The 20950-nt window shown below is 48.3% G+C and overlaps 2 protein-coding genes across 2 annotated transcripts in view; one reads left to right on the top strand and one right to left on the bottom strand.

Moving 5' to 3' along the window:
- Nucleotides 1-9094, bottom strand: part of LOC142589635 (ornithine decarboxylase-like) — a 40794-nt gene extending 31700 nt beyond the window's left edge. The window contains exon 1 of the mRNA XM_075701156.1: nt 8683-9094. The gene's annotated coding sequence lies outside the window, so the exon portion shown is untranslated. The remainder of the gene's footprint in view (nt 1-8682) is intronic.
- Nucleotides 1-20950, top strand: part of LOC142589638 (deoxycytidylate deaminase) — a 254325-nt gene that overhangs the window by 165729 nt on the left and 67646 nt on the right. The gene's annotated exons all lie outside the window — the stretch shown is intronic.

Genomic DNA, 20950 nt, shown 5'->3' with positions numbered 1-20950 from the left:
TCAGCGATCACGTGTCGACATGTATCAGCGACTCCATAGAGACACTGTTTGAGGAGGTCCTCGAGCTTGTTTTGCAATCTGATAATTATGATTACCACACTGCCTGCAGGAACCATTAGATGCACCAGTGTTATTCACGCACGATGCAGCTAACAATGCCATGAACAGGTTGACTCATATTTGTTTCGATTTCTTAAGCAAAGTGAGTGAAATGTCAGCATTTGTGATGGCGAATAGATTTTCGCAGCGCTGGCAAGCAGAAATTACTACCTGGCTTGAGAGTGTACAAAGCGACGCTTTTTATTATGCAAATCTAATAAATGCCCCTTTTTTGCATCTCACTTTGGTTTTAAAGCGTAACGTATTGTTCTATGTAGCGGACGTAGTTTAGTATTGCAAACGTTAAACTGTGTTCTGTGCCTCTTCTCTTAAGACAAACTTCTTGTAAGACGAACTGCATACAAACACTGTAGAAAAAAAAAAAAGTGACATTGCAGGCGGCAGAATGGCAGCACGCAAGAAAGATGCAGTAAACGAACGTGCCCATCTCGTTTGTATACGGGGCAGCATGACGCGGGCATGTGCCTCCCGCGTGTGCAACAACGCAGTCCGGCCATGCGACGAAAGTTCTCGCGGTGATTCGTTCCTTTACGACGCCGTTACACGACCGTTACGACGCCGTTACAACGTCCGTGACGACGGCGCATCATGCGGCGTGTCCCGTGCTGTACTCAACCGGTTTCAGGGCCAGGCAGTACTACGGCGTCGTATGCGTCTTCCTTCGGCTTCCGGCTGTCGTGCGCGACGACAGCGTGCCGCCGTAATTCCGCGCATTGCTTTGCGAGACGACGGGGCTGAGTGCGGACGTGCTCGCTCGATCGGCGCGGATAATTTGTCCATTCTGCTTGTTTGATTTGAGATGTAGGTTGCGCCTAGTTACGCGACATGTATTTGTGTTCATCGTCAGCGGTAGCTACTTATTTTATGTCCACTGCAGGACGAAGGCTTCTCCCTGCGACCTCCAATTCCAGCTAGCGCCTGTGAACTTCCGAATTTCATCGCCCCACTTCGTCTTCTGCCGTCCTCCACTGCGCTTCCCTTCTCTTGGCACCCATTCTGCAACCATAGTCGTCCGACAGTTATCTAACCTACGCATTACGTGTCCTGCCCAGCTTTATTTATTTTTCTTAATGTCAATTAGAATGTCGTCTATGCCCGTTTGCTCTCTGATCCAAACCGCTCTCTTTCTCTCTCTTAACGTTATGCCTAACATTCTTCGTTCCATCGCTCTTCGCACGGTCCTTAACTTCTTCTCAAGCTTCTTTGTCAGTCTCCAAGTCTCTGCCCCATATGTCAGCACTGGTAGAATGCATTGATTGTACACCTTTCTTTTTCATGATAATGGTAAGCTTTCAGCCAGGATCTGACAATGTCTGCCGTATGCCGCTCCAACACATTTTTATTCTTCTATGAATTTCCTTCTCATGGTCAGGGTCCCCTATGAGTAATTGACCTAGGTAAACGCACTCCTTGATAGATTCTAGAGGCTGACTGGCGATCCTGAACTCTTGTTGCTTTGCCCGGCTATTCATCATTATCTTTGTTTTCTGCATATTAATCTTCAACCCCACTCTTACACTCTCTCTGTTAAGGTCCTCATCATTTGCTGTAATTCGTCTGCAGTGTTGCTGAATAGAATAAGGTCATCGGCAAACCGAAGGTTGCTGAGATATTCGCCGTTGATCCTTACTCCGAAGCCTTCCCAGTTTAAGAGCTTGAATACTTCTTCCAAGCACGCATGTTTTGATTCACTTTGTTGATTATTATTATTATTATTATTATTATTATTATTATTATTATTATTATTATTATTATTATTATTATTATTATTATTATTATTATTATTATTGCGTCTGTTTTTCTGCCCCACCTTGCTGTCGCACCCTCCCGAGACACAAAGACGCCTCATTCACGTAATCGCTTTCCAAGTTGGATTTCATTGCCTACTGGTATGTTACGAAAGTGAAAAGCCTTTCTTTTTTTTTTTTTTTTTTTGATATCGTGGTATAGAAGTTGAAAGCAACGTCCCCGTGTACGTGGAGAAGGTAGCCGTCTCGTCGTTTCATCATCATCATCAACCTATTTTTTTTTTTTTTTCGCGGAACCGAGTTGCAGGGCGCATTCGTCACTGAACTGCGGCTGCCTTCTTGAGACGTAGTACGCGCTGTCGCGCAAGAGCTCGGTGTCGTCTGGATGTTCAGGTGCCGGGTTCGGTGGTGGCGACGTTACGCGTTTCTTCGCCGCCTGGGTTGACAGTTGCAGGGCGGGAAGTCGGCTCCGCGGCGCTTGTCGAGATGCGCCCAATTGTGACGACGGCAATCCCCACTTCGATGTCGCATACTCGCAGGCCTATTTGTGCCTACGTTCACTATTTCTATTTACGCTCCGCGGCCACAGGTCCTGCGGCAATCTAGTCCGGTTCAGAAATGAGGTATGCCCTATTTTCTTTTTCCTTTTTTTTAACGTTCGAGGTGTCACATCGTCAATCCAGAGGCTTGTATGACGTATTTGACACGTCATACGACACAGAGATGGATAGATAAATAAAGTGACAGGGAGGAATGAGTTTACCATATCACGATACCCGACCCGCTACCCTGCGCTGAGAGAGGGGGAAAGGTGTGAGGACAAAAAATAAAGGAATAAAGCGAGAGTACAAGGTCACTAGAGAGAGCACGACACACGCGGGAAATGAAAAACACGTTGACTGTGTAGTCGTTCGCGGATCTTCGAAGGAAGCACACCATTTTCCGTGCCGACAAGCGGTGAGGCCGCTTTTGGATTTTCTTAGCAGACGAAATGATGGTAGCTTAACCGTAACTCTTTCCTTGCATACGCACACAGACATGTGTCATACAGGTCTCACACGCGCTGCTACAAAGTTTAAGACTATACCGGCGCTCCTACGAACTTGCCGAGCCATCTGGTTTATTGCCTAACCACTAACGTTTCGTTTCTCGAGTAGTTTGATAGTGTGGTCGTGTTTTTCCCCAGCCGAGGCGAGTTTTAATGGCGGTACATAAATCGGTACAAAGAGCGTGGTTCGTATCGTTTGATCTCGAAGATGGCAGACGCTTCGGTCGCCGTCGTTTCGCGATTACGTTGCATCCTCGAGTGATTGTTTGGATGGATCTATCAGCAGTGACTCTGAGGACGAATAAAGTTCGTCTAATTTCAGCTCGGACGAAGAAGACTCCCAGAACCACAACGCAGTTTCCACGAGGCATTTCTTTCATAACTCGTGTTCCTTACATGACCTAGAACTTTGAAACTTTCACGTGTATATAGGTAATTGATGTCAAAGCATTTTGTGTATTTCAAACGTTCTTTTATTTGTTTCTTATTTTTATGTTATCAACGCAACAGTGCAAACGTTTTATCCATTTCTGAATGAATGTCGTTGTTCACAAGTATTACATATTAGGCCTTAGCATTTCTTTTCAAGATTAAAATATTTAGACAGTGCAATCATCTAGCTTTCCATTGATATACAGGGTGTCATCGTAACCGTAATAATGTTAATAAAAATTGTTACTGTATCCTTCAAAAAGTGGCTAATCTTCCTATGGATGGTAAGGAAATAGTTTTTAATGCCTAAACGCAGTTCCATGCCAAGAATAATTAGAAAAACTGTTAACTTTTACTTCTAGTTATATAGAGTACAGTTATACAAAAAATGCAATTCACTTGAGTAAAAATCTATTTAGTATAGTAATTAATTAGTATCTTGTTTTCCGCAAGCTATCCGCAACTGAAACTTCACTCCAGCGTGTCAAAAACGCTATTATATATGCTACGATGAATGCAGGTTCAACAACCGCACATGTTATAGACAGGAGACAAGTGCTACAGTAGCTCGAAAAAAAAAAGAAAAAAATCGCACTCTTTGGGGCGTATTTTCGTTCCGCAACAAGATCCGCAATCTATCGTGCGTGTCCTTGTTTTACCTACACACTGCACGCCTAATACTTTCAAATCACGAACAGCGCGCGTGTTGTCAGCGTGTTGTGACATTCTTGACAGAAAAGTAGCGAGCGCAAGAGTTTTCAAGAAAGGAAACGCAAGTCCCAAGACGTTTATTGTTTGGGGTCAAGACACACCCGAAAGGGTGTAGACTTCTTTTAGGGCATGTGCCTTTTTTTTTTTTCCGTCTAAGGCGCGTGCTTGTTAAACCTGCAAGCATGCACCAACGAGCCCATCAACGCGTTCTGTTAGGTACAGCCTAAGTGACGCGTTGGGCATTACAGAGTCAAAGCACCGTAACGGCTGAGCGCTCGCGTCTTCCTATCTTCCGGGCCTTCGCGCGTTCACCGGTGGGCTATAACGCTGCGTGCAACTAGTGAATTGTTCAGCGCATGCGCAGTAGACTAGTGACGTGGGAAAGGAGGCGCAGAAGGACGCCGCACGTTGTATATTGCCATTGTTATGACGGCGAACAGTTCGCATGCGTACGGAGCAGCGGCTGATAGCCGAATGGGATCGTTACGACGAGCCGCAACTGCGTGCGCTGTAAACATGCAAAGCGGTCGCTGCGCGGGGAAGCAACGCCAACGACGCTCGTGATTGCGGAGTAAATGGGAGCAAGTCAGGGCTCTGTTGACAGCTACCTCAGGGCAGTACACTGGAGAAAAAAGTGCCATCAGCGCATTGACTGGTGGGGTGCGGTTTCACGTCATTGGTTGATCGATCGACTCACTGACTTGACGCTACGTTACGTGACGGAGTTTACGCTACGTTACGTGACGCTACGTTACGTGACGGAGTTTACGCTACGTTACGTGACGGAGTTCAAAGTAATGCAGATGCTACAACGAATTAAGGTTACGGTCGAGTACTCCGGATTGATTGAATTATCGACTAATGGGTCCATCGGTCGATCGACATTGACATGGTAACACGGTGGCCGTACGAGAGACGCCACACCGGAAGGACGCAGAATTTTTTAACGTGCGACCAAGGTTTGGCGTGTGAGTTTTCTTTACTTGCGCCGCCCCGACGACGGGTTATCGTACCTACGACCAGCAGCAGGACGCCATATTGACTAAACTACCGCGGCGGGCGAAATGATTTTGACAACCGGAGCTTTATATACTTTAAGGGGCAGCTATGCCACGGTATGTTCGAGTGTTAAATCACATTTCTTAAAGTGCAAGCTGTGACCGTGGGTGGATACTCGTGCGTCGGTGAGTCACAAAGTAGTCAACGCAGGAAAACAGGTGGCGCGATACGTAGAAGTTCAGGCGCTATAGGTGACCGTTGTACACAGGCTAGATAAGCTAACAATTGACTCGGTCGCTATCGGCAAATTATTTCTGATTACGCAGAGAAAAAAAAAAGAATTAGAAAAGCAAAATGTTGCCCACGAATGCGTTCCTGGACGAATATTAACTACACGAACAGTAAAAAAAAGAACGCACCAGAGATAGCAAGTACGTAATCTCTCTGTCTCTCTCCGTGAACGACCGGATTTTTCCTGCGAAGATGGAGAGGCTTGTTTTCGTGCTCATTACCGTTGAAAACACGATTGCGCCTGTCGGGTGTAGCGCGCGCGCTGGGAATATCGGCATTTAATAGCCGATAGCAGCAAACGTGCAGGCAGCCACCTATGAGCGGGCACGTTAATTGATGGATTTACCGTGTTCCGTCTCGAAGCATTGCTCCGCGCAGGCAACATTCATAGTTAGGCAGACGCTTAGAAAATGCGCGCGGGTGTGCGTGTGCGTGCTTGTGTTTGCCTTTGCGCTTGGTTGTGCGTGAGTATGCGCGTGCAAGTTTTAGCCTTGGATTGGGGAGATGACCACATACATGAAGGCCACCACCGATGAGACATCGTTGCAGATATCGTGTGCCAAGCACGTACCTGAATTACAAAGCAGTTCGAGCGCTTTTTCACTACCTGAAGGCAACAGACTTGAGTGCCTTCTCTCACTCGCTATTCACTCCCTATTCCCCTCCCCACGTCTAGGGTAGCAAACTGGACTCAGTCTGGTTAACCTCCCTGCCTTTCCTTCTTCCCTTCCCTCTCTCTCTACAAAGTGAGCACGCTGAGCGGAAAAAAAATGTGCGCGGGAAAGCCATCGAAATGTCCGCGTGCGCGTTTTGAAATCAGTGTACGTTTCCAATTTCAGCGTATGCGTTTTCAGAATAGGGTTTCTCGATTCTCCCCAACCTCGAACGCGAGTCCTTTCTCCCTTGACTGCAGCCAACGACCCTCGGCCTCCCGTCGGGTCGTTATCCGGTCATCGCGTATACCGCGAGCCGCAACTTGGAGTGCGTAGGCAGGAACGTTCGAGTGCGCGTTCGATAACGATGCACTCGGGGCAGACCCCGTGAATCGCGAGTACGCCCATGCAATGTCGACAAAAGCAGCGCAAAGATCGGTGGACCGTCGTGGCGTTCGCGCTTTGACCGGTCCGTCCACTAGCTTCGCTGAAAACGCGACGATGAACACCGACTTTTGGCGAATTGAAAGATGGCTCGACCAACGACATCTTCCGGTAGCCGGCCAGGAGACATCAAAAAACTGTTCATATATATTGCTCTCGCGAGCACTCGCTAGGACTTCTTTTGAGCGGTTTGGAGAGAGAAAGCTTAATGGTTTCCGAAGAGGTTAACTTATAGCGACAGGCTCGACATGCAGGTGAGGCAACGAGGGATCAATGAAAGGGAGTGCGATAAAAAAATGCGCGAACATGTAAATGCATGCTCATACGCGAAATGCACAATACAACAAACGTTATTTAGTCTCATGGAGGCCCGTATTCCGCTGGATATAAGCGACTATGTGGGACGCAGTTTGTGAGCCAACTGCCATGGTACGAGAACATGCCGCAGTCCAAGTCGCCTGTCGCGTACGCGTCTTTCGAAGGGCTGCTGTTCGTTCTATGGAAATCGCCAAGATGAGCTATGCTCATTTTCGAACGTGTACACATTCGAAAGTTCCGCGCCGTTATCAGTTAGTGTGTATCCGCTTGACCAAATATCTGCAGTAAAATAAGGAAAGATATATAGAGGACGGTAACTTGTGAGAACTGCAGATGCGTCCTCATCGTGTTGTATTTGTATTCGTCCTGTTACTACGCTGGGGGTGCCCCCACCCCCTGTGTTAAACAGTCAGGAGTCCGGTTGGCTACCCTACGCCGGGAAAAAAAAGAAGGGGAATAGAAAGAAAAGAGAGAGAGAGAGACATGCACAGACAGCACTACGGAGTCAAACGCGCTCGCACAGGCCAGACGTTCTCAGAAAGCACAAAACACTGCCTTCTCAGCCGATGATCGGTGGTGAAGGGGTTCTAGTATTGCCGGTTCACTCAGATGATCATCTAGACTACGAATAAAAGGCGCCAGCTGCGCTGCCTATCGTCCTACCAGCATTCTTGATACGATCTCAGTGATTACGAAAGGTTTAATCGAAGGACGGTCACAATGACGACTCCATAGCATCATGTGCTCACAAAGAGATAACTTCTGATAACGCTTCGCGTTCAGTCGTCGCTGCATGTAAGAGCGTCAGGGAGGGGAGGATACATATCCTCCTGTAATCTGAACACAGCTCGGGGAAACAATCGCATTTCAAGCTGGTTTTTATTACTATGTAGCATGTGCTACAAACGTGACAAGACAATATCTTTTGTTTTGTTAAATGTTAGGTACGAGAAGCGGCACCCCTTTCATACATTTCATAGAGATAATATTTATAAAGATTAATGTAGTCGGGCAATATAGCATGAATGGATTGAAGTGCACAGGCCTTGCGCTATCTAGGAGGCCTCGCGCAGTTTCGTGACCGCTTTCGCGAATCTGACATCAGATCCGCGGTGTTACGTAATTTACGTTGCGTAATCGCCTCCTAATTAATTCCGAGAAAGCTTGAAGGGGATGTGCAACATATAATGTACAGGATATCTTTGGTAGCAACTCTGGCCGCAATGCACATTAAAGACGCTCAATAGGAATTTATCTGCAAGAAAACCCATACGGTATGCAATCAATTGCGGAGTGCTTCTTACGAACACACTGTCACGTTTTCTTTTCTTATATTTTAGCACTTCATCGTGGGCACTACGCGTGATCCGCACAAGTTGCTCCTGTTTTCCGCTGGGCATGCGTAGATGTCAAGTAACAAAAATTAAGTCTTAAGATACGTTGCACTCTGACCATTAGATGAAAAACATACGCCATACTGAGCTAGGTCCGCGACACGCCGCGCATGCTCCAGGACTGTGGAGCGGCCCATCCCCCCCCCTCCCCCCCCAACCCGAAAACGTACTGACCATCTCACTTCACCACTAATGGCTGACGACAGCCGCAACGCTTATCACCAAGTGAGATTGCCTGGCTACATTGGAGCGGCGTTGTCGCAGGCAGCCAGCAGGACCCTGGACAGAATTTTCAGCATCGCATTCTCTCTGCATTTTGTTTCGTTATATAACGTAAGGTTCCGCCTTACGATTACTACTACTGCTGCTGATGCTGGTGCCATTAGGCTACGCCACTAGGCCGTCTCTGCAGCCACTTAGCATCATATTACGCCACTTAACATCACATCGAGGACGTGGAAGGACCTGCTGTCGCGCACGAGGTCTCCCGCAAGTGCCCTAGTTCACGCGCCGATCGCACTCACCGCTAGTTCCCGGCAGGCGTCCTTCCTCGAGGAAACTTTGTCTCAGGGAGGTCTCGAGCCTCCTTCTCGTAGATCGGGTGAGCCGTTTTCAATGAACCAGAGCCGTTGACCTGAACCGCTGACGGGCAGCAGGCTGACGGGCCCCGGTTCAGTGTGTCAGCGCCTCGGCAGGAGCGCGCAAGCTACGCCGGGGGCCCAGCTTTGACCAGAGGCTTCCCACTGTCGCTTGGGGACCGTATGGATCATTCACGTGCGTGGCCAGGAAACGGACAGAAGGACCGCCTTTCGCGAAAAAGGCGCCGGTGAAGCAGCAGGAATTCGCTTCCCGTCCACGGACGATGAGTACCGCTGCGTCTGTCCGGCGGAGTTCGCGGAGAACTGCTGGGTGTCTGCGGGACCGGAGGAACTCGCAGCCCCTTATACGGTGACCGGGCAATCTCTCCGCCTCTTCTGTCCCGTTCTCTCTCGTTCTTTTTTGAGCTGAGTCACCGCTGGGTACGAGGGTTGCAAAAAAAACTAGGCGTGTGCTCTCTTGGTAATTCCGTGCCTTCTTTACTATCTGTTACAGACCGGTGGAAGCCGGTGGCTCGCTTGCGAGAGAGAGAGAAAGAGAACCGTTTCACAGGATCGAGGTCCTTCCGATAGACATCGGCTACGACTACTGCTGCCCAGAACGTCTGATAAGCCTTATCGGTTTTTCTTTCCTCGCTCACGCGCCTGTTCGGTAGGCTGCGTACGGTGATACCGACGGAGCTCTCAACGTCGACGTCGTCCCCGCCGCCACCCATGTCGGCTCTCTCATCCGTTGCCACCCTTACCATCGTCATTGCGCAAGTGTCCGTGCGGGCACGCGGTCGCAACCGCGTGACTCACATCATCGGTCGCTCCCATTGAGAAAGATTGCGAAGGTTGACCACTCGTTGATTACCCATCATCGAGCATTCGCGGATATCGTTAGCATAGACGCTGGCGTGCATAATATCACTAGAGCAAAATCTGACGCTGCTGTCGTTCAGCCACCACGGGAATGATGGGTAGTACATGGAAGTGTCGTCTGATATTCGGGCTTGTGGTTTCGAACGTCCGTCTGACTTCTTTTATTGCTTTTATTTGACTTTACCGGCTCAAAATTTTCAAGCACATCATTGTTACGTATTCGAGTTTGCACGTTCAATTTATTAGCTGTAGAGATTCCAGCTATACCTCTGAAGCTACCAAATATATAATCGCCGAGCTGCTGAAGCAAACTACAGTTCACAACCTCGGTTGCGTTGCAGAAATATAGCACAATGCCGTGATGTGCTGTAATCGTGGACCTCTTGTTACGCAAAACGAAGAAAAAAAGATGACTCGCCATCCCAACCCTGCGAAAGTGAATGGCCAGCGAAGCGGTTAGAAAACCTCTCGAATGCCGTCGATGGGGACATGAAATGTTTCATTGTTCTTCCTAGTCTTAGCACAACGCCGTTGTTCAGCATTACAATTTCGAGGCGCATCGTATTCACGCTGCTCTTCGGGAGTCTTAACTTTGCGTGGTCTGCCTTGCAATGAACCGAGTGAGTTGCTACAGGCAGGTCTCGCTTTTATATATGAAGTTTGGTGACGTCACTGACTGATTCGTATGCTTCTGTTGCCCCTTTCCCACCGGAGTAGATTATGCAACCGCAATCTTTACTGGGAAACAAACGCGGGGAGAAAGAACGTCTCTCGCATTGTTCACAGGTGCCTTATGCGGTTTTGACGCTTGCTTTGTGCTTTTCTTTATTGAAAGGAATACTGAGCTGTGCGTTATATGCCTGTTTCTAAAGGAGATATGCACTTTCCTTCAATTCAGTTTTTTTTTTTTTTTTCTGATGGGCACGAAAAATTCCGATCACCTAGAGGCTAACAGCTTCGCTGTAAAACGGAGATACTAAATAAGAGAATGAACTGGTTTGGACAACCTCTCGCAGGTTTGTAGACTTTCGATTAATATTTATCTGTTGCTTTGCGAGGACATTCATGTCCCTTGGCTGTGTTCGCAAAGGCACGCGACGATGCGTCTCGGAACAAATTTCGCCTCGGAACACCGAGACCGTCTCACGCCTTCCTTGTTTTGACTCGCATATTCCAGGCCCGCACGTCGCAGGACGTGTGCCCAGTGTAGCGCGCATTAAACTGTTATTGGATCGATATCGCCCGAGAAGTAACAATTAATTTTCCTAAAAAACTTTGTGTCCGTCTTTTTTTGTGTGTGTGGAAATCCGTCACTGTAGCAGAGCCGGTTTAGATTAATTTATCGCATAGTGTTGGTGATTAAGCTAACTGCCCTAAAATTTCGTTCTAACGCCAACGCATTTTATTATGTCGGCTTGCTCGGCGCGAGCCGCTGTGAAGGCACTGCTGCGTTATTTAAGAAGACGCCGGACTTTGTGAATAAATGTGACTGTACACTATGTGACATGGAATGTATTAGTGGGACGTTGACACTGTGCAACACCATGTGACGTCTTCGCAGGCTGCGCCACAGCACCCAAAGAAAGAGTTCTGTATTGTGTGTGTGTTGTTCGAAGTAACGAAACTATAGGCGCGGTTAAGAAGGACTATATGTTTGGTTAGTTGGCCCTGCATAACCGCTGAGGGTAATTAGCGCCAAAGCACACGCACGCACGCAGGAGGCGATGACGAACACAAAGCGCTGCTGACAGTTCTGCCCCCAATAAGCTTTCTAAGCTGTGTCCCCGCATATACGCTGTGACAAGAGACGACTGTTCCCGATAAGTGGCTTATGCCGTGCCCATATCTCGCGGTGAAATGTTTGCGGGTCAGTATACTCGAAGCTCTCCAGCCGCTGCTTGCTGCTATATAAAAGCGCGCAAATGCGTTTTCTACAGCCCGTTTGACGCATGCCTAAATGCAACGCGACATCATTGTAAAGGTTCGTAACAGCGCAGCGCAAACACACGGATAAAAGGACGGTAAAAAATGATGACACGGCGCCTTCCTTTTGTCCGTGTGTTGTGTTGCGCTTTTGCGAACCTTTACGATTAATGCTAACCAACTGGCGCAACTCCTCGTCTTGATGCCGTGTACATCATCCCGGTGCCGAGTGTTTGTATACAGTGTGCTTTTATTCCTGATCGCGTACCTTGCATGTGGGGTAAATTCGTGCGTGGACTACGGACGGCGTATAACTCTATCGGCCTGCAATATAAGCCGAAGGCAACACGTGTCGCGCATGTGTAAGCACTGTGTACGCGCTGTGTATAAATCGTGCACTAGACTGGTCACCGACATTCAGTGTTGTTTTGCTTCTTCACCTCATTTCTGTGCCTCTTCCCTACCCTTTCTACCCGTAACCCTTCACTCCCGTTGTGGAGTAGCAGGAAAGAGACAAGCTTCTCCGATATATATATATGTGTGTGTGTGTGTGTGTGTGTGTGTGTGTGTGGACACTTTCTGCTAATGAACAGTTGGTAGCGCTTGTGCCTCGTCCCTACTTGCTGCGCGTGTGTCTATCTTAGCGCTAGTTAAATATGGTTAATCTTGTTGCGTCGACATCGCACCGGTAGCACAAAATATATGTCTGTAGAGAAATAATGACTGTTCAAGTAAACATTGCTCATCGTCTGAAAAAAAAAACTCTCACTCCTCAATTGCACCGGCTTTAAATGTATTTTCTATTCATAATGCATCCCAGATGTATTACCAGTCTATATATATATATATATATATATATATCTATATATATCTATATATATATATATATATATATATATATATATATATATATAATATAATGCACACTTATTGTTCCTAACTGCCCTCGCACTGAGCCTGCCTTTAAAGAACAAACTATGAGCTGCTTTCCCTATATCTCAACAAGCAAACCTACATAAATGTCATGAAGAATGCAATTTTCCTAACATATCAATCCCTGCATGCTTGTTTTCGTTTTTCATTTTTCTAAAGGCCTCGCTGCTATAGGGTGTTTCAGCTAACACTTTCAATTTTTTTTTTAATTGCCTGTCGCACCGAGTGTTTAAATACCCTGTATATTCGTCCTGCATGAACGTCTTTCATCCTTATGACAGACGAGAATAGGATTTATCGTTTCGTCAGTTCCGCACTAAAAGCTGGCATGTTGATGGGCTCGCTTTTCGATTAGACATGGGCACACGATTAAACACGTGCCGTTTGGATGAGTCCTGTCTCTTTCTCTCTCTCTCTCTCAGCAGGAAAACGCCGTTGCCACTTAGCAACTACAATATGTAGAGTCAGTGACTGGGATGAACGACACTTCCTGCGTATGCATACATTGGACATAAGTGAAACTATGCAGTAAATCATAGGTTGGCATGCTCACTCACGACAAAACTGTCTCAAACTCGCTCCGCTTTACTCCTCCACTCCGCGTAGGAGAGCTACAAGTATATAGCTCCTACAATTTCTCCCAACACGCGTAGGAGAGTCATAAGCACACCTACACGTGTGGAATTCCTCGGTGCTTTTCGAGGTTCTTCCGGTATCGGTCATGTCAGTGTGCGCACAGAACGAAATGAGATACTTTCATTTGACATCGAACAAAAGTTGTCTGACCGTTTTGTTGTCGGTCGTCGTTCTTTATCGCAGGGTTCATGCCACGACATTGTTATATAGTTGAGTTTGCGGATTAACGGATGTTAGACGACTCCCTAAACAAAAGATACGAATGGGGTTATTTCTAGCGTTCTGGTGCCGGAAAGCGAGGTGCAGGATTCCTTTGTGTCTGCTCCAAAATTTCGGATTCGTGCAAAAGGGTAGCGCAAGGCAAAAGCAGCGCAGAATGCCGACGGATCAACATAAAGGTTCTTGCAGCTACGGAGGAAAGTGAACTTGCTTGGTCACGTTGCCGGCATTCACCGAAGAACAATGTCCTGCGCGTTGAGTATATAAAAAAAAAAGCGCGAGAAAGAGCGCGTGTTTTTGTTTCCGAGTATCTCTAGTTATGAGGTCGATGACCGCTAGCTCTAACCACTCGCCAACCGCGTGGAGTGCTGACGATTGACTCTATGGTTGAGTTGCACGCTGTAACGCAAGTATATCGTTTACAGAGAGCGCTGCCAGGTTAACGCGAGCGTATCGTTTGCTGTTTAGGTGGGCAAAACGGCGCGAAAACGTTATCGGGGCCCACGGGTACGAGTGCACGGGAGGGGACTGAGCCTGCGTGAGCTGAAGTGCATCAGCAACGACAGAGTGATGAGTGAATGAAAGGAGACCAAGGGCGGCGAAGAGTCGCGGCTGCGGTATGGCGTCAGCCATTATGCGGCCTCGACACGAGGGCATCAGTTACGCGAGCAGAGATGTAAGGCGCAGATAACGTCGCGCTTGAGCGACTGCGCAAGAACGCGACGACGAGGACGAGACATGTTGGACGGCAGGACGGGGCTCTGGCTTCGAACACGGTTGATAGGATCAACAAGTGAATATACGAGTAGATGGGCAAGCTATATAATGACATGTGCCCCCTAAATATAGGAAGCAAGCATCGTATACGCATTGCTTCGAGCACGCTCAGCGCGAAGATATGTTGATGGTGACCGGCAACACGCGATTATTCATCACGGTATAAGCGATAACAAAAAGCCATTGACGAGGGAAAAAAAGAGAAGAAGCTAAACAATCAACCAAGGAAAGGAAAGAAAGTTCGTAAGAGCGTAATGATACGTGGAGAAACGAAGTGAAAAAAAAAATTGACTCGCCATCCCGGCCCTGCGAACGTGTATGTCCAGAGAAGCTGTTGAAAACCACCACTACAATTGCTCAGGAGGGCATGAAATGCTTTATTGCTTTAGAGTAATGGGAGTAATGCTAACTTTAGCAGCACGCCTGCGGAAGGCGACGAGAGCACTGTTGCAATTTTTAAGGGCGACAGAATTGGACAAGCGACTGTAGCCTGAACAGATGTTCATATAGTGCTGCAAGTGATACCGTGCTGTGCGGTGACAGTATGCTGCGACAGTGACTGACTGTGACTGTATGTCTGTGCTCCTTTCTTTCTTTGTCTCTACTTGGTTATCACTGTACCTCCCCCTCCCCTCTCTCCCCAGCGTAGGGTAGGAAACCGAATCTTCCCCTCTGGTTAACCTCCCGGCCTTTCCCCTTTCCTTTCTCTCTCTCTCTCTCTCTCTCTTGGGAGCACGCCGCCGCTGTTCGTATTGCCGTTTCCTTTTCCCTTGGCCGCTAGCTCCTCGTATTCGCGATGCTCCTCTGGAGTCTTAACTACGCGTTGCCTACCCGTAGCAGGGCTTCGAATACAATGAAATCAGTTGTTAGGCTGGTTATCTTATATATGGAAGGCTAGTGACGTCACTACCCACGTCGCAAGCTGCCGTCGCCGCGGCACCTTGCTCAACAGTAATCTTTACCGGGAAACGTACGCGGAGACCGCTACGTGCTTCGCATTGTTAGCAGGACATAGATTATGTGGTTTTGATGCTTGTTTCGTGCTTGTTTTTTATTGAAACAAATTCTGTGCTGGTATGTTGTATGCGTGATACCAAAGAATGTATGCACCTTTCGCTTCGATCGCTAAAGTTTACTTATTTATTTTTTAACGTAAGGACGCACCGTAAAAAATCCCGACCAGATAGAGGCCAACAGCTTTGCTGTAAAACCTGAACACAAAACAAGATATTGGAATTCGGTCACAGAATTAGTGACCGCGTGAGGAAGAAAGTACGGAAACTTCGAAAGAGGTGAAATTCAGAAACACCTGTGGTGCTTAGATTCAGGTGCGCGTCACAGAACCCCAGGTGGTCGAAATTTCCGGAGTCCCCCACTAACGCGTGCCTCATAATCAGAAAGTAGTTTTGGCACGTAAAACCCCATTATTTGATTCATTTTAATGCCTTGTGTGCGCTTCAGGCTCCCACAATACCAGATGCTGCGATTAATTTGACAAATTCGGATCATAGAGGAACGCGCGCGCGACTGCAGTCCGCCCATCTCTTAAGCACCGCAGCAGAAGTAATATTTAAAGCGAAGAGCTTTCTTTGGCTCTTTCAGCCGTTTTCGTGGTAGGTCAGTGGTGTAGGTGCGTCTGTGGTCGGACTATGAAAGGAAAACGTTCTCGCTTCTCGCTCTCGCTCGCTCGGTCGCTTTTTCTTTCGCTCGTGTGCTTGTCAAGGCTATTCACTTACATTGCCGGTCATCGTCGATGGTCTCTGCGCATTTTGTGTGTGTGTGTGTGTGTGTGTGTGTGTGTGTGTGTGTGTGTGTGTGTGTGTGTGTGTGTGTGTGTGTGTGTGTGTGTGTGTGTGTGTGTGTGTGTGTGTGTGTGTGTGTGTGTGTGTGTGTGTGTGTGTGTGTGTGTGTGTGTGTGTGTGTGTGTGTGTGTGTGTGTGTGTGTGTGTGTGTGCGGGCGTGCGGGTGTGCGGGCGCGCGCGCGACGCCACCGAATGCCCATGATGAAGGTGCAACACACTTTTCCCCGCGAAAGAGTAGGCCACGGTCATCAGCTGACCACTGATCACTTGATCCACTGCCACATCCCGGGAAAGCCGACAGGATCTGGATTTAGCGTCATTGTTAACAGTCTCCGAGGTTAGATCCAAGAGCGACGAATGAATTGTGTTCAGTGACATGTTTGGAAAGAAAGAAATAACAACGGTGATGCTGCAGGCCTTGGCTACGATCATGTGACAAGTTCCACGTGGAAACGCCCGCACTTGCTTCCTTGCATGAGAGGCGTCGAGGCAATCACTGCTCAGCAAGTGCAATTCTGAGCCTCTTGGGGCTTCTGTTCGTATAATGAGAGCCTTGCCGTTAGCATTATCGGCAAGTGCTACAAGACGGAACTTAGTACGACACGTGCGAGCTTACAACTAATAACACGTGCATGGAAATGATCCGCGTAAGGCGGTCTGTGTGGGGAGCGGAAATGAAAGGAGGCTCGAGAGGGGTAGGCAATGAATGACCAGGTTGGGTTTCATATGAGAGAGGAGGATTGGAGGGGGAGCGGTGATTGAAATAAATGGGGAAAACATAATCGAATAGGTAACACGTTCTCATTCATTGCTTGGCTGCATTACTTCTTTCGTTTCACTTATTATTTTACTTTTTTAGCTACTTGTATGATATTGTTACTGCAACTGTCTTTATGCTCTTAATATTTACATGTTCGCGTATTTAATCACGAGGGGCGCAATTTCGGTATTACGCTAGGCTACATCTTTCTGCATACTGCCTTACAGTGTAAATATGTATAAAAGACAAAGCACTACTACTACCAAGAAAAAGGACATATCAGAGGAACAACATAGGACCAAGTACGAGTAAGCGCGCAAAAACGAAAATGGTCTGACAGCAACGTCAACAGCATCTTAAAAGACTTAAGCGCTTCCACCGCCTTCGCTGTAGATTTAGGTCGGAACCAGCAGCCGATAGAACTCTCTCCTCCAAAGGCCGGACATCTTCCGTGCTCTTACTGCCGGGCATTGCATTTATAAACACACACACACACACACGCCCTTCTCGCGTTATGCAGCCGCGTTTAATAATTGCACGGTTGCAAAGAAACATTCACACGTTTGATCTGTCACTGGCCCTCGGTTTCTTGTGCTGAAAAAATTGCTTTGCACTGCTTCCGGCAACTTGGACCCGACGAAATAAATCCCGGTTGTAATTCTGCGGCAATGTGAATGTTTGCCCACGCCCTGATCTATTTAGCCATTGATCTACCCTTCGCATGTGCGCACGTGTTGGATTTATTCTGTACTTGCATTTCGTAATCCTCTTAGAGCGCAGCTCTCGGGCGGCCGTTCCTGCGTTGAGCGTCGGCGTCCCTCGGCGTAACCGAGCGAACGAGCGCAGCGAACGATAGAGGAGCGAACGCCGAGCACAGCGGCGGACGAAAGACGGCGAGGGTAGAGAGAGCGTGAGGAGGAAAGCAGAGGGGGAGGGTGCAGCGGGAGCGTGAAGAGGAAAGCGGAGAGGAAGACACCTTGAAGCACCACCAGATGGCGCGCACGTCCGCGCATCCGCGGCACCAGTCGTGCGGGCGAAGATAACAAGAAAAAAAAGCACCAGAAAGCTCGCCTTCGCGCATAGCTTTAGCCGCAAACGTTTCCCGGTAAATTTTACGGTTGCATATAAGCTGCAGTTGCCGGGAAGCGGTGATGTGTGGCCGGTGTATGCATAGCGCCGCGCATAGCCGCTCTGCCCGTCGGGGCGGGGATCGGTACGATGCCTCAGTATAACGCGAAATGAAAACACGTACATAGAGCTGCGCTCAAATTTCGCATTAATTAGTATCGTAATCATCGGTGAATTTTTCGCGTCCCTTTCTACAATAATCCTTGTCGGGATTTGGGGCATGTTTAAATAAATTAATCAATTAATTCATAAACATCTACTCGCTCACGCTGTCGACTAGTATTTGTGTGAGCAAGTGCATGCCGCTTGCAGTATACTGTGAGCTAGAGTTTCTAGCTTCGTGTTATTACCCATTGGTTCAACTGTGTCGTTTCTGAAATGTTCAGACACTGGAGCGCTTCAGTCGAAGCGCCAATTGACAGCATATTTCGCAGTATCTCAACCGATCTGTCGGAACTCCCTTTTGGATAACTCGGCAGCGTACACCGTGGGCCGTATCAAACAATTCCCGTCGGCTCGGGAGGACAGGCGAGCGGCCGCCCTATGGTCCCGCTCACCTCACCCGATGTGATCAGCCGATATAAACGAATCTAACGGTTGGTGTAGCCGCGATACGTTACGTAGACTTTCTGCAACGCGAAGCACTGGCTCCTGGCCGTGTCGCCTCTAGCGGTCTGATATGATCCTCAGGGTTTATCGCATTGACGATTGCGGAGAAATACAATTAAAACCACCGAGCACTCTCGGCGCGGCAGGCGCCCTTTGATACAGATATCTTTGTCCACGGTTTCGCGTGCGTTACAGATATTGCTGCGCACCTATGTAATGCTCTGTTAACCAACGGCAGCATACCGATACACTTGAAGATAAATGTGGACTGCCGCGTTCTGTACTATGGTGCTAGCATATGGGCTCGAAACTTGGAGGATAACAAAGAAGACTGGAAGAGAGGCTATATGTACCGTGCAACTTTGAACGACTGAAAGCTGAACAAGTTGTTAAGAGTTCATAGTAAGGTTAAGGCCAGCGTGCAAGCACAGGTGCAAGTAGAACAAGGACAACACAGAGGCCGAAATACAAACGACGTGCGGCCTTTGTGTTGTCGTCGTCCTACGTGTGTCCTAGTTTGGGAGCTCGCCTTCCCGTGCCGTGAGTGCTGTGGCATAATTCATGGAAGAGAGAATGATGAGCGCATATAATTAATTATTTATAGCGCCTCGTTTTCAGATGAAAAACCCCGCAAGTAACCAAGCGCCAGGCTGGGGCACATTTCTACCCGTTTGGAAAAGAAAACCGGTGGATTTCCGGCGGCAGCTGTATTCGAAGCTAGTATTGTTGGGCTGCTGAGCAAGAGGTCGCGGGATCGAATCCGGGACACGGCGGCCGCATTTCGATGGGGGCGAAATGTGAAAACACCCGTGTACTTAGATTTAGGTGCACGTTAAAGAACCCCAGGCGGTCGAAATTTCCGGAGTCTTCCACTACGACGTGCCTCATAATCAGAAAGTGATTTTGGCGCCTAAAACCACATAATTTAATTAATTTTCGAAGCTAGTGCTTTCCGCATTCGAAGCGGATGCTCATTCATTATGTCACTGATGCGAACGGAATACCGAAATAAAAAAAAGTAGAAGAAAGCGTCAAGAAAACAAAATGCACAGAAAATAATTATAACTGTGCTGCCCAGAAGGAATGTAAAGATGGAGATCGAAGACGGGCGCAAGGTATGTTAGACGGGTGCAACCGGGGGTTTGTTAGAACATAGCCTCTGAGATCGGAAGGCGCGCAGTACCGAGCTCCGCTTGATCTCAGAGGTCGCGGTTAAAGTAACAGGGTGTGACGTTAAGGGAAGATGTAATGAGAAAGGAGACGCACTCGTGAGCGGTAGGGAAGCAGGTTGGTGCCATGAGGTGAGAGAAATCTCCGGGGGAGTCCTTCGCTGCTTAAACAGGCTGTTGTTGCTGGTGGTGATAATGATTACTACCCTAATAGGAACAGCCAAAAAACGTGATTTTGTTCCGACCACTGTCTTTACTCCCGCTTAATTGCGACACAGTTGCAATGTCGGGATATAAATGACGGGTTCATCATCGACATTAGAATATCTTACGTCTGCTGCGGGACGAAGGCCTGTCCCCGCGGCCGGCTTACTCCACGCTATGCCTTCAAAGTCGTCTGGTATGGTATGGTATGAATAACTTTATTTAGGTCCTGAGGGATCAGTCTGGGACTGATGCGGGCCGCTCCCACGTCGGTACAGAGAGGCCGAGCCCCTCTGCCATCACACGGGCCCTCTGGACAGCCCTGAGTTGGTCCGCCAGCACTTCACTGTGCAGCATTCGCTGCCACCACTGTTCACCTCGAGAACCATCACCGGCCAACGCCAAGCAGCGCCACAGCATGTGTTGTAAATCGAGCAAACCCCCACACTTACTACAATAGACTGAAACCCCGCAGTCCGGATTAATTTTATTCATGATGACCGGGTTAGGGTACGTCCGTGTCTGCAGAAGCCTTAATGTAACCGCCTGCGGCCTACTTAATTTAGGATGTGGCAACGGGAATGCCCTGCGCCCTAAGTAATAGTGCTTGGTGATTTCGTTGTAGGTTAACAGTTGGTCCCTGTACTCAGGAGCGGGAGATCCAGCCCCTTCAGGGAGTACACGGCACACTAATCCTCGTGCCTCCCTGTGCGCCACCTCGTTGAGGTTACGCGGGGCTCCCTCCACTGTCCCCATGTGCGCCGGGAACCAAGTAACGGTATGCGAAGTGATATCCCGACCCTGCAGCAGTCTGTTAGCCGGTTCCGCAACAAGTCCTCTCGAGAAGGCTGTAATCGCAGATCGCGAGTCGCTAAACACCAAAACTCTTCTAGAATCAATTAGTGCTAGAGCAATAGCCACCTGTTCAGCAACCCCCGGGTCTTTGGTATAAATGGAAGCAGCATTTCTAACGCTCCCTTTGCCATCTACTACCACCACCGAATAAGCATTTTTACCATTAATCCATGCGGCGTCAACAAACGCAGACTCCTCCTCCTGATCCTTTGCCTCTCGCAACAAAGCCCTAGCTCTCGCGACCCGCCTCCCTACATTGTGCACGGGGTGCACATTCCGCGGAAATGGACGAACCATGATATTTGCCCTAAGGTTCA

This window comes from Dermacentor variabilis, chromosome 8 (assembly GCF_050947875.1).
Source record: "Dermacentor variabilis isolate Ectoservices chromosome 8, ASM5094787v1, whole genome shotgun sequence".
Classification (NCBI taxonomy): Eukaryota; Metazoa; Arthropoda; class Arachnida; order Ixodida; family Ixodidae; genus Dermacentor; species Dermacentor variabilis.
Note: the sequence above shows the minus strand (reverse complement) of the source record. Positions and strands in the feature narration are given on the sequence as shown.